A 17,751-nucleotide genomic window follows, 5' to 3' on the forward strand; every position below is an offset into this window, starting at 1 on the left:
ATATATAATATTAATAAATTTAATTTAATTTAAAAAATATATATAATATTTATATATTTAATTTAAATATATATACCCGACCCGATACCCGTTTAAATAACCGTTTATGCTAAACGGATATACCTGTTTCCCCGCGGTTTTCCTCGATTACCCGATGGGGATCCCCGTTTAAATCTCCGCGATTTTTTAAGCGGGGACGGGTATGAGTTTTTTTAAACGGGGACGGGGACGGGGAGACCAATATCTGGCCCGAACCCAGCCCGTTGCCACCCCTAGGAGCAATGTCCACAAGGAATTCCATTGCAAACTCAAAGTACAATACTAATTTTTTTAGAGGGTATGTGTATACATGTAGACAGGATCGATCCTGAGCCTAGGCGTGGAGTGCGACTGCCTAGGGCATAGGTTTAGAGGGGGCCCATTCTTCCTAATCTGCTAATTTGCTACTACTTTAAAAAAAAATTATTCTTATCTACTGCAAAGTTGAATGACGGGATGCCACAAGCCCACAACAAGGAAAATGAACTTCCTCAATTAATGCTCGCTAGCTGCCACGCATATTTAAAAAATAAAAAAATAAAACATTACTTTTGACATTTGAATCACAATTATATCAGATTCTCAAAAACTTTTGACGCTTCATCTCCTTCTTGCGACCTTCAATAGTTCAGTCCACCATAACTGATTCTCCGAAGCTCAAGTTTCAAGTTTACAACAATCTAATTATTAATCATAGTATTAAACACCATTAAATTTTTCTTCTTCTTTTCCCAAATTCCTAGTTTTTCCAATCAATATGGTGGCAACGGGAATAAAATTCCCTATATAAATAGAGAAGAATGGATTCATCAATCACAAATCATCTATCAAATATTAGATTCCTTATTTACTATTCTAATTTTTTTGACTCGCGGTCTTGTGGAGGGTAATTGGTGATTGCGAACTGACCTAATTGAGAAATTAGAAGGTATGCTTGTTTCTCCCTCCTCTTTCCTATTTTTAATTATTAAAACATAACTTATAATTTATAATTATAATAATATTCCTGATTTAAAAAATTCTACAAATCTACAATGATGTCTAATAATTCTGTAAATTTCTTTTATGTATAGTAATTATGTATTTTTGTACATGTTTTTGTTGAGTTAATCGATCGACGAATATGGCCAAGAGGAGGGTGAATTGACAATTAAAATTTTGATGGAAGCTTTTGCAGAAAATTGAAAGTAATTGCACAGCGATTTAAAGTGGTTCGACTTTCTCAACCAAAGTCTACGTCCACTACCTTAGCTATCCACACTAAGGATTTTCCAACAAATTCACTAATTTTTTTTTGAGGCCAAAGAGAAACCTTACAACTCCCTCAAGAATATACCCCAATTCTTGAGAACACTCTTTCTCAAAGAGAAGATTACAAATTTGCAAACTTAATGAAAAACCTCACAAGGTAAATGTGTTTGCACAATTCTAGAACAAATAAAAGAACACTCAAGAATGAATACAATTGAGTACAAGTACTGTTCTTGAAAGCAAAATGAATATTGAATGAAAAATAGGCTTGAAGTGCTCAGACAATGAGTTTGGTGCTTTCTCTTTGATTCTCTCTTGATTCTAGTTTCTTGTTGTTTCTTGTTATTGATCAATGGCTTCTAAGCTTGTTTAAATACTCCTTCAATTGTTTCTGAACGTTGGGGATGATTAGTGGAGTCAATAGAGTCATTTAAGTGTGAAAACAATTAATAAAATCAGTTGGGAGCGTCAGTGCATCGATGCATACACAAGGTGCATCAAGTGTAAAATTCAAATATTTTGACCATTGGAACACTTAGTGCATCGGTGCACTAAGTGTGCATCGATGCATAAAATGCATTCGATGTTTTGAATAAGCCTAAGTGCATCGATGCATGGTGTGTGCATCGATGCATAAAATGCATTCGATATTTTCATTAAACCTGAGTGCATCGATGCATGGAGAGTGCATCGATGCATAAACTACATTCCATGTTCAATTTATTCATTAGTGCATCGATGCATGAATTGGTGCATCGGTGCATCCCTTTGAAAAATTGATTTTAGTCTTGATTTCGGTTCAAAATACTTTGTGAAAATTGTTTCATAAATATATTAAGTATAAAACACAATTTTACACATTTAGTAAGGTTTGAAATTGATCTTGAAAGACTTGGAGTAATAATTTGATATTCGATTAATTGAATCGAATATACTTATAAAAATCTTTGTAAAATCTTAAAATTCATTTATACTTAGTTTGTTATATCGAAACATAAAAATATTTTCAACAATCTCCCCTTTTTGATATAACAAAATACTTGAGTAATTTTAAGATTTGTTAAAAATTTATTTTTGAAATCAATTTGAAAAGTTGAAAATTACTCCCCCTTACTATGATACATCTTCTCCCCCTTTTTGTTAAATAAAAAAGACTCTAAAAACTTTAGCCAATGTATTTAATAATAAGATTAAGCTACTAAGATCATAATCAAAAGAGAGATTAGCCATTAATTTCATAATCAATATTCATATCGAATGTGAAATGGTAAATTGGTCATATATGTCTAATGATGCAAAAAATAAGAAAATTCAAACCAAACTAAACATATATGCATTAAGTTTTTATAGCCAAAACAACCAAAACAATAATCCAAACATTAAATCATCCAAAATAAACAATCTAGAAACGTCAAAATCAATCCAAGTTTTAAATCCAAGAAAACATAACAAGAAAAAATAAATCTACTCCATCGGAGGATCGGGAGGAGGAGGAAATCGTGCTTGCATCTCAAGAGAGAGAGCATCCATACGTGCAAGCATCTGCCGTTAAAAATCCATTTGTTGAGCTTCCAAAGTGTCTAAGCGATGATTCATCGCTTCGTTGTTAGCAGTCAAATGGGATTCGATGGAAGCAAACCGTAGATCAAATGTCTCCAAAAACGAGCAAAAATATGGAGGCACTTGATCCTCTTGTGGTGCCGGCGCATTGTCGGGATCATCAATGTCTTGAAATAATCTTTGAAGTTCGGGATCATCATTTGCAGCTGGTGCCGGAGGAGGAGGAGGGGCACGAGAAGAGCTAGGAGCAGGAGGTTCTCGTGAAGAACTCGCTCCCGGAGTTTGCTTAGAGGGTCGATAAACCCATTGACCAATTTCCTCGTCCTATTTCTAATCAGCTTTCTTCAACGAGGTGAGATTGATTTAGTTTTGGAGAGGAATGAGATTGTCAAGTTTGAAATATTACCTTGAAAATTACGAATTTGAGAGGAATGTGATGTTGTTTTGCACGAATTGATGATATAAGCAGGATTTGGAGTTGAAGAACGATTGAAATCTGTCAAAAATACGTTGATTTGAGACAAATGGAGAGTTGAGAGAGACAGAGGCGACAAAGAGGTGTTTTAAGGGTTTTGAGACAAAGAAGAGAAACAGGGTTTTTAACCAAAACCCGACGGATGCATCGATACATGGCCTTGTGCATCGATGCACATTAAAAGAGTGCATCGGTGCACCTTCATGGTGTATCGATGCACATTCAAAGGGATGCATCGATGCACTATTAAGTGTATCGATGCATTAAGCACAAAAATGTCAAAAATCCGTTTTAAGCACTCAAAATGCTAAATTAATTAGCTCTAGTGGTATTGGCAACTCATATATTGAAAATTAATCATGTTCAATCAATCAAATTAATCCTTAAACTACATTTGAACATAAAGTTAATTTTCACCAAAGAACATAAACTCCCCCTAACTAATAGCAAAGAATGCAATAAAAATTATTATTATAAGCATTTTTCATTTATTCTTAAAAGTGCTAAAAATATTTTAAACACTAAGTGAAGATAGGTCAGTTAAACCTAATTCTCTCCTAAGTGTCCAAAATTTTTCTTTGTCTAAAGGTTTTGTAAAGATATCCGCTAATTGGTGCAAAGTATGGAAGAGGTATTACCTATAGTGCATATACCTTCAATGTGACCTTTTGAGTTATCACCAAAAGTCACTTCTCCTCCATTTTTGGCGTTGAGCTCTATCAACCAGCTTTTGTCTCCGGTCATATGTCTTGAGCATCCACTATCAAGGTACCATGAGTTTGAGTTTGTTTCCCGTGCCATGTAGCAATGCTCATTTTCCTACAAACATAGATTAATTTTTGATTTTTGGTACCCAAATTCTTTTTGGGTCCATATTCATTAGTTTCCAAAACTCTAGTCCCCTTATACATCCATTTGTGTAGGATATCCTTATCTTTAATAGTAATGAGTTCTTTAGGAACCCATATACTTCTAACAATTTTTTCATTAGAGGTTCTTCGGGACCTCTATGATAGTAGTTTCTAAAACTTTTTTCTAACAAAGTTGATTTTTGAATTTTCTCTTTTTTCAAAATGTTTTGATTCAAATTTAACAAAAGAAAATTTATCAAAAGAAGCTTTAAGATCATCAATTTCCTTTTGATGATCATCATTGACTCTTGAAAGTAAATTTTGCAAATCAATAATTTTATTTTCAAACTCTTCTAGTTTGATTTGTAAATCTTTGATTTTACTTTCAAGATCATTGTTGATCTTTGATATGAGATTATTTTTATTTTTCAATTTTGAAATATCATTTTTGTATTTTAAAAACAATTTCTCATAATCTGAATCCAACCCATTATATTCCTCTAATAACTCATCATAAGATAAATCATCTAAATCAAATGAGTTAGAGGTTACCTTAGAATCTTCCCCAAATGCCATCAAGCACAAGTTTGCTACTTCTTGTTCCTCTTCATCGGAACCTTCTTCATCGCTCCATGTAGCTACATGGACCTTGTGCTTATTCTTTGATTGACCATTTCTCTTCAATTGTGGGCAATCATATTTGACATGCCCCAACTTTTTACATTCATAGCAAATGATCGAGTCCTTCTCTTTTGGTTCATTTTCAAAGCCTTCATTTCGTTTGAATTTTCTTCCTCGGTTAGGCCTCATCATTTTTCTGAACCATTTGACAAACAATGTCATTTCCTCGTCATTGTCATCTTCATCCGAATCACTCTCATCTTTTGTGGATTTGAGAGCAACTCTAATGTTTTTATTCTTCTATTTCTCCTTTGGTGTCTAGTCAATCTTATCGAGGTCCACCTCATATTCAAGCATCATTTCATTAGTGAGGAGGGAACCGATTAACTCTTCAAGAGTTAAGGACTTTAGGTTCTTAGCCTCAATGATTCCCGTCTTCTTTGATTGCCATGATTTTGGAAGTGAGTAAACTAACTTCCTCACAATCTTTTCGTTTGGAATGATCTCTCCATATGATTTGAGACCATTGAAAATCGTTGAAAATCTATCCGTCATAGGTTTGATATCTTCATTTGGTTTCATCTTGAAATTTTCATAGCTATGTGTTAGAAGACTAATTTTAGATTCTTTTACCTCGTTCGTGCCTTCATGAGTGACTTGTAGTTTATCCCATATTTCTTTGGCGGTTGTACAAGATGAAACCCTTCCGTATTCATCTGGTCCAAGAGCATAAAATATGATATGAATGGCTTTGGAGTTGAGTTGGAACATTTTTGTCTCTCATTCACTCCACAATCTTGGATGAGTGAGAGGCTTGATATATCTGACTTCTACAACATTCCATGCTCCCATGTCACTTCCTTGAATGAAATACGTAATCATATTCTTCCAATAGGCATAGTTAGCTCCATTGAAGAAAGGAGGCTTGTTGACGGGCATCGAATCGAGACCGGAGTCGAAGTCTGAAGTAGACGCCATTGATGATTGATTATCGATATAACTCTTCCCGAATCGACTCAAGAGGTGACTAAACCTTCAAATGAGTGAGACTCTGATACCAATTATTGAGTTAATCGATCGAAGAATATGGCCAAGAGGGGGGTGAATTGGCAATTAAAATTTTGGTAGAAGCTTTTGCAGAAAATTTAAAGTAATTGCATTGCGATTTAGAGTGGTTTAACTATCTCAACCAAAGTCTACGTCCACTACCTTAGCTATCCACGCTAAGGATTTTCCAACAAATTCACTAATTTGTTGTTTATTTTGAGGCTAACTAGATAACCTTACAACTCCCTCAATAATATACCCCAATTCTTGAGAACACTATTTCTCAAAGAGAAGATTACAAATTTGCAAACTTAATGAAAAACTTCACAAGGTAAATGTGTTTGTACAATTCTAGAACAAAGAAAAGAACACTCAAGAATGAATACAATTGAGTACAAGTAGTGTTCTTGAAAGAAAAATGAATATTGAATGAAAAATAGGCTTGAAGTGCTCAAACAATAAGTTTGATGCTTTCTCTTTGATTTTCTCTTGATTCTAGTTTCTTGTTATTGATCAATGGCTTCTAAGCTTGTTTAAATACTCCTTCAATTGATTCTGAACGTTGGGTATGATTAGTGGAGTCAATAGAGTCGTTTAAGTGTGAAAACAATTAATAAATAAGTTAGGAGCGTCAGTGCATCGATGCATACACAAGGTGCATCGGTGAATCAAGTGTAAAATTCAAATATTTTGACAGTTGGAACACTTAGTGCATCGGTGCACTAAGTGTGCATCGATGCATAAAATGCATTTGATGTTTTGAATAAGCCTAAGTGCATTGATGCATGGTGTGTGCATCGATGCATGGTGTGTGCATCGATGCATGGTGTGTGCATCGATGCATGGTGTGTGCATCGATGCATAAAATGCATTCGATGTTTTCATTAAACCTGAGTGCATCGATGCATGGAGAGTGCATCGATGCATAAACTGCATTCGATGTTCAATTTATTCATTGGTGCATCGATGCATGGATTGGTGCATCGGTGCATCCCTTTGAAAAATTGATTTTAGGCTTGATTTCGGTTCAAAATACTTTGTGAAAATTGTTTCATAAATATATTAATTATAAAACACAATTTTACACATTTCGTAAGGTTTGAAATTGATCTTGAAAGACTTTGAGTAATAATTTGATATTCGATTAATTGAATCGAATATACTTATAAAAATCTTTGTAAAATCTTAAAATTCATTTATACTTAGTTTGTTATATCGAAATATAAAAATATTTCAACAGTTTTGTCTATGGTACAAATTGTAAATTTGTAATTCTCAAATTCTGTACAAACTTACAATTATAAATTATAAAATTTAAAGTAATTATCACATGCCTATTTTGTACAGTATATTTTTTGAGAAAACAAATGTATACAGTAGTTATTTAGACTCTTATTTGATGTTTTTATTTTGGTGTTCATGTTATAACTAATAATATTTATGTCAACAGTGTCAATTATCAAATTCGGAATTTGGGATTTGATCTTACTCCAATGGGTTACAATTCTAATTGAAGAATCTAGGTGCAATTGTTATTTTCTTATACTTATTTATTAGAATTGGTTTGTGTTTGACTCTTTGATGAGATGTTACCTAAAAAACATTTGTCTGGAAGTGAAAAAAGAAAAAAAAAGGAAGCGAGAGGAGTTAAAGAAGTCACAAAAAGGTGCTCTTGATAAATTTGTGTTTAAAAAGGCTGATTCTCATGAAACTTTGAATCAATCAACTGAAAATTTGCATACTGAAAATCCTGGAATTTCTAAAAATGTGAATGATGAAGTGAATGATCCAATTGACTTTAATGATGTGCCAATTGATGAAAATGTTGAAAATTTAGGCATTGGTGAAGAAACACTTCCTCATTTAAATATATATGATCCTATAAATTGGGAGAATCTTGACAATAATGCGAGGGATATATTAGTTGAAAAAGGGCCCATAAGATAAATGGAACTTAAATTTCCTGTTGATAAATATTATAGACATTTCTTATATGCATGTTATTCTAAAACGGTAAGCAATGGTGAGACTAGTGATAGCAAATGGTTAGTTTATTCCAAAAATGTTAACAAAGTATATTGTTTTTATTGCAAGTTGTTCAAATCGATTAGTAATGTAAATTTGTTAGCAAATGATGGCTTAAGTGATTGGAAACATATTAGCCAAAGGCTTAAACAACATGAAAATAGTGTTGAACATATGACTAATATGAATACTTGGAATGAATTAAGAGTAAGATTGGATAAAAATCAAACAATCGATAAAATTTTGCAAGAAGAGATTATGAAAGAGAGAGTGTTAGAGACAAGTGTTACAAAGAATATTCTCAGTTGTGAAATGTCTTGCTAAACATAATCTTGCATTTTGAGGATTCAATGAAAAACTATATCAAGATAACAATGGTAATTTTCTGGGATTGATTGAAATGATTGTAGAGTTTGATGTTATTATGAAATATATCATGTTAGACGTATTCAGGATCTTGAAATTCATTATCATTATCTTGGACATAAAATTCAAAATGAGTTCATTTCCCTTTTGTCTCAAAGTGTGAGAAATTATATCATTAAGATCATTAAAAAGGCTAAATACTTTTCCATAATTCTTGATTGTACGCCTGATGTGAGCCATCAAGAACAAATGAACCTCATAGTTCGATGTGTTAATATATTAAATAACAAAGTTAAAATTGAGGAGTTCTTTTTGGAGTTTCTAAAAGTGGATGATACATCTAGATTAGGACTCTTTAATGAACTACAAAATGTTTTGAAGTCTCTTGATCTTAATGTTGATGATGATAGTTCTAATATGAAAGGAAAGCACCAAGGTGTTCAAAAAAGATTTCTTGAAATTAATCCAAAAACATTAGACATGCCTTGTGCTTGTCATAGTCTAAATCTCACTCTTGGTGATATGGCACATTCTTGTGTTAAAGCTATTTCTTTTTTTGGAGTTGTTCAACGCATATATGCATTGTTTTCAGGTTCTACAAAGAGATGAAAAATTTTACTTGATAATGTTCCTGGATTAACTGTGAAATATTTATCAAATACTCGATGAGAGAGTCGAATTAAAAGTGTCAAAGCTATTAGATTTCAATGTCCCCAAATAAGATTAGCTTTATGTGAATTATATGAATCTTGTGAAAATGATGCAAAGTCAAAAAGTGAAGCTGAAAGTTTGGTGAATGCACTCTCAAGTTTTGAGTTTTGCTTGGTGTTGTGATTTGGTATGACATTTTATTTACTGTTAATATGGTAAGCAAGAAATTACAATCTAAGTCTATGTGCATTGATACTACCATAAGGCAATTAGAAGGTGTGATGTCCTACTTTGAAAAATATAGAGATGAAGGCTTTACAACTAGTATGAATGTAGCTAAAAGTCTTGCACTTGAAATGGATGTGGAGCCTATCTTTCCCACAAAACGTCGTGTAATTAGGAATAAATTTTTTGGAGAGAATAATGAGGATAACGAAGTTGAATCACCTGAAGAGTCATTTAGAGTCAATTATTTTTTTGTTGTGGTAGATATGGAAATTACTTCTTTGAAGAATAGATTTGAGCAATTGAAGACATTTGAAAGTATTTTTGGATTTTTATAAGATTTGAATAAGTTAAAGTCATTAGATGTGAGTTGAAAGAATGTTGTGCTCATTTTCATTCTACATTTTCTCATGGCAATTCATCGGATGTTGACTTAGATGATAATTTCTCTGAATTGAAAGTCTTACAAATGACTTTGCCGACAGAATTGTTATCTGCCACTGAAATTCTTAAGTTTGTCAAATTTACAGATTGTTATCCGAATGCTTCAATTGCTCATAGGATTTTATTAACTGTGTCTGTGACCGTAGCTTCAGCCGAAAGAAGTTTCTCAAAGCTTAAATTAATAAAAACGTACTTGAGGTCATCAATGTCACAAGAAGGGTTGAATGATTTAGCAACTTTAGCTATTGAGAAGGAGATGATAGGAAACATTGATGTTGATGTTATTATCAATTACTTTGCATCTCAAAATGCTAGAAGAAACCGTTTCTTATGAGAATTTGTGTATGTTGTTTTGTAGGTGAGAGACGTCAATTTTCGATTAAGAGAAACGATTTTAAGAGATGATTGAAGACATAATAGGAGTAAATTGAGTGAAAATTGTGATGTCTCTTTTTATATTTGGTAAAATAATGCTGGTTAATGTAATAGAATCTACTCGTATAATTTTTAATGAAAAATTTGTTTGGCGTTTACCGAAATTTATTCTTGAATTTTAAGTTATTTTTTAAGTGCTATTATATCTTATTTTTCCTAAGGCCCTTAAAATACCAGGATCGGCCTTGCATGTAGACGTTATTTATGTTCAGTCTTAATTCTGAATTTATAATAATTTACAATATTTTATTTAAAATATGTCGAGTCAAAGTACTTTATATAAATTGTTTTATGTCAAACTGATACCATGAATTATGTTATATTCTTAAATGTGTTTTTGAGACTTTTAAATAAAAAAATTATAATTAAAATTTTGGGTTGTTTGAGAAATCAAATTTAACATCGTAAATTCACTGTAATAACAAACTGTATTAAGAATCTTGAATACATATGTATATATGTAGGTCCGTACAGATATAATCAATTTAGGAGATTCATGGTGTTGTTGACACTTGATCTACTTTTCTCTTTGTTTTACGTTTGATAATTTGTACTTAGATTCAAATCTCTTTGTAATCACAGTTAATTAATTATTTGATAATGTAAATGGTAAATCCAAAGGAAAAGGGATGCCGGCATTATCGGGAGGACAATATTTTCCTACTAACGTCAGTTCCACCGAGTGTTGCAAAATTCTATAAGACAGTGCATGTTTGTTCTAGTAAAATGGAGGCAGAACTTGGAGCCAAACAACTCTTATCTAGGATCTCAGCTAGTTTTTAATTCATAATCTACAAAGACCTGTTATTATTTTCTGTCAAATCAATGAACACCCAGCCTGGAAATAATAATAATAATATGCCCATTTGAAGGAGCCCCTAGCCGATAAGATAAAAGGGACAGAAGTTGACAGAAAAGTCGTGATATGGTGAGTCTGAGTTGAGGTGTTCCCTGAATTTCTACCCTGGTAAAATCTCTGCAACCATTTTTAAGATTCTTTGACATGCCCACTGGAAGTTGTCGCTACTCTCACAATTCAAAGAGCCTATAAATATACCTTGAAGTTGAATAGCATTTTTAGGCCCAACTCAGGAAACGTACGACATATAGAGCATGCAATGCTACAAATAATTGCAGCATCTAGGACACCACGTTAAAAAGAAATGAGAAAAATTGGGGATAGGGGGAACATGAGGCTGAGATTAAAACAGAAAACGTCAGTGATAATGCAAACATGAGTCAAAGTAATTTATTTACTACTATTTCCAAGCTGTCTACATAGACTTGCAATATTTATCAATCATCAATCAACCTTTTTACATTTAGAAGACAGGCCAATGCAAACCTGCTTCAAAACATTGTTCTCGACACCACTAAACACAATGTTAATCATATAGACATGTTGATCCATATTAATGTCATAATTTGGAAGAGGAGAATAGATAGTTAATGCAAATGTCACTCATGCTTTTATATGTTTTTCCCCCTCTGATGTTTCACCCCTATAATCATTTCAAGCCTTCTGATAGTCTATGCTTGTCAAAGGCACATAAAACGCGCATGGCCACTTAATTTAGTGTGTTGGAAAAATGAAACCGGCTAAACGTACAAGCTATACTTTGAATTCCTGTTGAAGAAAAAAATGTGGCTGCTTAATTTGTTTTGTTCTGTCGTGTACAGTTTAGATGTTGAATTTAATTGATATAGGCTTGAAGCCAAATTACAAGTTTAGGCTCGAGCCATTTGATATAGTGGCATTTAATTTTTCCTTCAAAATCGAACTGTCTAGCCCCTCTAACTGCCTTTAAGTTACAAATGGCAGAAAAATCAGCAGTAAGTTGATTCGCAGAAGTAAAGGGGGACTATGGTACAACCTTTGAAGCAGCTCGAAGGGAACAGATACCCTCTTGGACATCAAGTTACCGGATTTTGAGCAATGGTTATATTAGTGGCTCATTGTTGGATTCCTGGTGAATCAAACCCCTACATGAGGGAGTTGGTGATCAGATCTGCATAACTTATTGAAGACCACCTGTTTAGGTTCAAAATTCAAAGACTAGGATAGTCTTAATTGATTATTTGATGATATTTTAGGTTTAATTGAGGATTTACCTCGGAATCCAAGTGAATATAGTCAGATCATGGAGTCGTAAGTCAAGGGAAAAATAATTACTGCAGTAGTTTGAGTAAAGCGATATTTTATCCTGAGGCAATATCCCACATTGAGTAAATACAAGAGTGGACCACTTGTTTGGCATTATAAATAAAATGCAGCTTGTTAAGTATGGCTTGCAAATTGAGAAGTTGGCAAGTTGAAGGCTTGCAAGTTGATAAGTTGTGCAAGTGATCAACTTGAACACATGAGATAATTCATCTTTTGTTTCAAGTGGCCAACTTGTCTACATGAGGATTTCATTTTTGATCCTTAAAATATTAGGTTATTTATAAGTTTAGTCCTTAAAACTCAATTATAAATAAGCCTAAGTATTTTCATTAGAATTCCCTGAGAGAATGAAGAATACAATTGGAAGAAAGAACTTGTTTTGGAATGATTTCTAATGTAAATAATTAGGTCTATTTATATTTGAGTTTTAAAGACTAAACTTATAAATAACCTAATATTTTAGGGACCAAAGATGAAATTTTCATGTGTACAAGTTGGTCACTTGTCAACTTGCCAACGAAGGATGAATTATCCCATGTGCTCAAGTTGGCCACTTGTTAACCAAAGATAATTATCCTATGTACACAAGTTGGCTACTTGTCAACTTGCAAGCCTTCAACTTGCCAATTTGCAAGTCATACTTAACAAAACTCCACCTTGGCTTGATATTATCAAGTCTACTCAACTTCTTTAACTCCCCAAATTTGATGAAGTTATTTTAATGTAGCGCCTCTAATTGCACTCACAAGCGTCACACACCCGAAGGTGCTTAAACTTTCAGGATGTTAATCAAGTTCAAACAATGATTGAACTTGATAATTGTTACCAGCTTGGTCATCATATCTGCAGGATTTTCTGCCGTTGTAATTTTCTGAAGTATAATATTTCATTCTTCAAAGATCTCACGCACAAAGTGATACCTCACATCGATATGCTTAGTTCTTGAGGATTTTTCGCTAAGTGAATAGCGCTCTGACTGTCACAATAGAGACTAATGTGACTTTGAACAACTCCAAAGTCTTCCATCAACCCGTTAAGCCAAATTGCTTCCTTCACAGCCTCTGAAAACTGCCATGTGTTCTGCCTCTGTAATAGACAAAGCCACTGTAGATTGCAAAGTAGACTTTCAACTTACTGGGGTAACAAGAGTAAACAAATACCCAGTAGTTGATAGACACTTATCCAAATCACCAGCATAGTCGGAATTAACATATCCAACCACAAACTGACCAAGTGCTTCATCCTGTTCAAAAACTAAACCAACATCCACGGTTTGTTGGAGATACCGTAGAATCCATTTCACAGCTTGCCAATGTCCTTTTCCAGGATCATGCATGTACCTGCTCACAACTCCAAATGCTTGTGAAATGTCAGGACGCGTACACACCATTGCATACATCAAGCTCCCAACTGCATTAGCATATGAAACTTTTGCCATATACTCTGGTTCTTCATTAGTTTTAGGAGATAACAGAGAACTAAGTTTAAAATGATAAACTAGTGGGATACTTACATGTTTGATATTTTCATTCATGCCAAAACATTGTAATACCTTTCTCAGATACTGCTTCTGTGTTAAACAAAGTTTTTCTCTATGTTTATCTCTACTTATCTCCATACCAAGAATCTTCTTGGCCTCACCTAAATATATCTTCTCAAACTCTTGATTTAGCTGAGCCTTTAATTTGTCTATCTCCTTTTGACTCTTCGAAGCGATCAACATATCGCCAACGTACAAGAGAAGATAAATGAAAGATCCATATCTGAGCTTTTGCAAATACACACAATGATCATATTTGCTTCTAGTGTACTTTTGCCTCCTCATAAAGCTATCAAATCGCTTGTACCACCACCTCGAAGATTGCTTCAATCCATATAGCAATTTGTTCAGCTTACAAACCCATTTCTCACAACCACCATCTTTGTATCCTTATGGCTGAGTCATATAGATCTCCTCTTCTAAATCACATGCAAGAAAGTCGTCTTTACATCAAGTTGAGCTAGCTCCAAATTCAACTGTGCTACCAAGGCCAACAATATTCTAATGGAGGAATGCTTCACAACAGGGGAAAATACTTCATTGTAGTCGATTCCCTCCTTTTGAGCATAGCCTTTAGCTACCAACCTTGCCTTGTAGCGAATATCTTTCTTGCTATGAGATCCATCTTTCTTTGCAAATACCCACTTGCATTCAATTGCTCTTGTACCTTTCTGTAATTTTGCCAGTTTCCAAGTGTTGTTCTTTCGGAGATATTGCATTTCTTCTTCCATGGTACTTTTCCACTTATCACTTTCCAAGCTTTGTATTGCCTCTTGGTAAGTGATAGGGATATCATCATCAACAATTGGAAGAACATAGGCCACCATATTAACAAATCGAGCATGTCTACAAATTTCTCTCCTTGGCCTAGTAACTGCAAATGGTTCTGGTGTCTCCAATGGTTCTTGGGTTTGAACCTCTTCATCTTCTGATTCTTCTATTGGAGTTGAAGAATCAGCTGCATCAACTTCTGGGATCATCGTCTGCTGAAACTCCACCTGTTGCGGAGTACTACTTGTCTGGACAACTTCATTTGTTACTTTTTTACTAGGGCATATTCATCAAATGTAACATCTCTGCTACAAATTATCTTCTTGGTGTCTAAACACCAAAGGCGGAATCCCTTCACTCTATGAGTGATTCCCATAAAAGAGCATTCTTTGCTCTCGGGTCAAGCTTAGATTCCTTCACATGATAATAAGCAGTGGATCCAAATACATGTAAGGAATCATAATTAGTAGCAGATTTTTCAGACTGTACCTCCAATGGTGTTTTTCCTCCTATCGCTGATGATGACAGACGATTGATGAGATGGCCAGCATATGTCACAACCTCAGCCCAAAATGTCTTACCTAACCTAGCATTAGACAACATACATCTAACTTTCTCCACTAGTGTTCGATTTATACCCTCTACCACCCCCATTTTGTTGTGGTGTATTTCTAACAGTGAAGTGTCGAACAATACCATACTCATGGAAAATGTCAAAGAATGGGTCACTTTTATATTCCGCTCCATTGTCCGTCCTAAGACGTTTGATCTTTTATCAGTCTAGTTCTCGATCATATTTTTCCATTTAAGGAAAATTTGGAGCACTTCATCTTTAGACTTCATCTGATATACCCAAACTCTTCTGGAAAAGTCATCTACAAAAGTTACAAAATAATGGTTTTTTCCCAAATACGGTGTCTTTGAAGGACCCCATACATCTAAGTGAATATAATCCATAATACCTTTTGTATTATGTATAGTGGTGCCAAACTTCACTCTCTTCTGCTTTCCCAGGACAAAATGCTCGCAAAAGTTCAATTTGAAAGCCTTTGCACCTTTCAAAAATCCTTTATTTGCCAAAATTTGCAAGGATTTCTCTCTATCATGTCCCAACCGCATATGCCACAACTGGGTTGTGTCCAAATCATCACCTCCGAAAGTTGCTGCAACTGCTCCAATAATTGTACTACCTTGGTAGTAATACAAATTATTTTTCCTGATGCCCTTCATCATCACAAGTGCGCCAGATGTGACTTTTAAAACTCAATCTTTCATAGTGACTACTGAGCCTTTGGATTTCAAGGCTCCCAATGATATGAGATTTTTCTTCAAACTGGGCATGTATCGAACATCAGTCAGAACTCTGGTTGATCCATCTTTATTCTTCAATCAAATTGAACCTATCCCAACAGTTTTACAGGCATTGTCATTACCCATATAAATAACTTTTGCATTTAGATCTACTAAATCGGAGAAACACTCTCGATTAGGGGACATATGATAGGTGCAACCCGAATCTAATATCCACTCATTTGAATGGAATGTTGTTGATGAAGCAACCAATGATATGTCAGAGTCATTGGCATCATGCTCTGCAACACATGCATCTGGAGCATTTTTTCTTTTTTTCTTCACCTTTGGACAATCTTTCTTCCAATGGCCTTTCTCATGACAAAATACACATTCATCTTTTCCCAGTATGGACTTCGACTTTAATCTCCCTCTCCTTTTTGGCTTTTGACTTTTTGAGCGATCTCTTGCCACCATGGCCTCCACTGCTTCATACTTGCTTTCCTTCTTGGTTTTCTTCCTGAGCTCATAACTATACAAAGCAGCAGTTACATCTTTAAGGGTAAAATTATCCTTACCATGAAGTAACGTTGTCTCAAGGTGCTCAAATTCATCTAGAAGAGATGACAACAACATCAAAGACAAATCTTCATCTTTGAAGGTTTCATCCATGCCCAATAAGTCTGCCACTAGCTAATTGAACGCAGTGATGTGTTCATTCATACTGGTGCCTGGTTGATAATCAAATCTGAACAATATTTTTTTCAAGTGGAGACGATTCTGAGAGCTTTTCTTTAGAAATTTTTCCTCCAATGATTTCCACAACTTACTTGCAGAAGTCTCGTTCTTGTAGCCATACTTTTGCTCCCTGGAAAAATAAGATCGAATCATGTTGCACGCTAAACGATTGATTATTCCCTATTCTTTCTCCTCTATATCTACGGGCTTTTCTTCCTCAATGGCGATGTCTAGACCTTGTTGGAATAAAGTGTCTAACACCCCGCCTTGCCACATGCCAAAATGACCGGATCCATCGAACAACTCCACCGAGAAGTTTGCATTTGACTTCACCCTCCTCACCAGTTCAGATGAAGAGCTCGATGTATCAACTATACGTATTTTGACATTTTAATTCTAACGAACAATATTCAATAGCACAAACTGTATCTTTTCAACAACGGGACCACTAGAATAACCTCAACCGCAACTCTGATACTAATTGTTGAGGAAACCGGGTTATTTCCAACACAAACGTAATTTCAAAATTGATTTGAAATATCAAGATCAAAACCACAAAAGATTGCACAACGGACAAACCCGTCATACTATTGAATATTGAAACACAATTTTGAAACTACGTTCATGTGGGAAATAACCCGATTTGCCCAACACAGCTACCACATTTTAACATACTTACCTGGACAGGGTCAATGAACGATCATCAAGGTTCATGGCCTAGGTAAGCGATCTTCATTGCACTTTGGGGGAGCTTGTCTAAGGTTTCCACCTACTTAGGAGAGCTTATGTCATAATTTGTGGTAGTGGGGGTTGCGTTCGCGTTCCACTTACCAATTTGAGATTGAATGTTTGTCCTAGCTAGCCTCCTTTGTTGTCACTGGTTGGAAGTTTCGTTTCACATTTAAGGTAAGCTTGATGTTTTGACTTCATTCCCGAAAATTCTGATGCGCTATTTCTGTAATTATTGACACATGATTTGTTTTCTTTGTTTAATCTCACTACCACTGTTCAAACAACATTTGTCCTTTTATGCAATCAAATATAACACAAGACTAGTAATTTCGACAACTCATCCATATGAAAGATTGACATACCGCTCGACAATTAATTTCTCATCCCCATATATAATCGACTTCATTGAAGCTGGGATTTGTTACTTTTCAAGGCTGGTGAATCAAACCCCTACACGAGAGAGTTAATGATCAGATCTTCATAACTGATTGAGGAGCTGTTAGTTGGCTAATTTCTTTAATTTGAA

The 17,751-nt window shown here is 34.5% G+C and overlaps 1 non-coding gene across 1 annotated transcript; it reads left to right on the plus strand.

The window, feature by feature from the left end:
* The first annotated feature begins 17,164 nt into the window (after positions 1-17,164).
* On the plus strand, positions 17,165-17,323 carry LOC120154297. Its single transcript, XR_005518876.1, has one exon. It is a non-coding gene; the product is annotated as a U1 spliceosomal RNA (small nuclear RNA).
* The last annotated feature ends 428 nt before the right edge of the window (positions 17,324-17,751 follow it).

Source organism: Hibiscus syriacus, unplaced genomic scaffold, assembly GCF_006381635.1.
Source record: "Hibiscus syriacus cultivar Baekdansim isolate YM2019G1 unplaced genomic scaffold, ASM638163v2 tig00111127_pilon, whole genome shotgun sequence".
In the NCBI taxonomy this organism is placed as follows: domain Eukaryota; kingdom Viridiplantae; phylum Streptophyta; class Magnoliopsida; order Malvales; family Malvaceae; genus Hibiscus; species Hibiscus syriacus.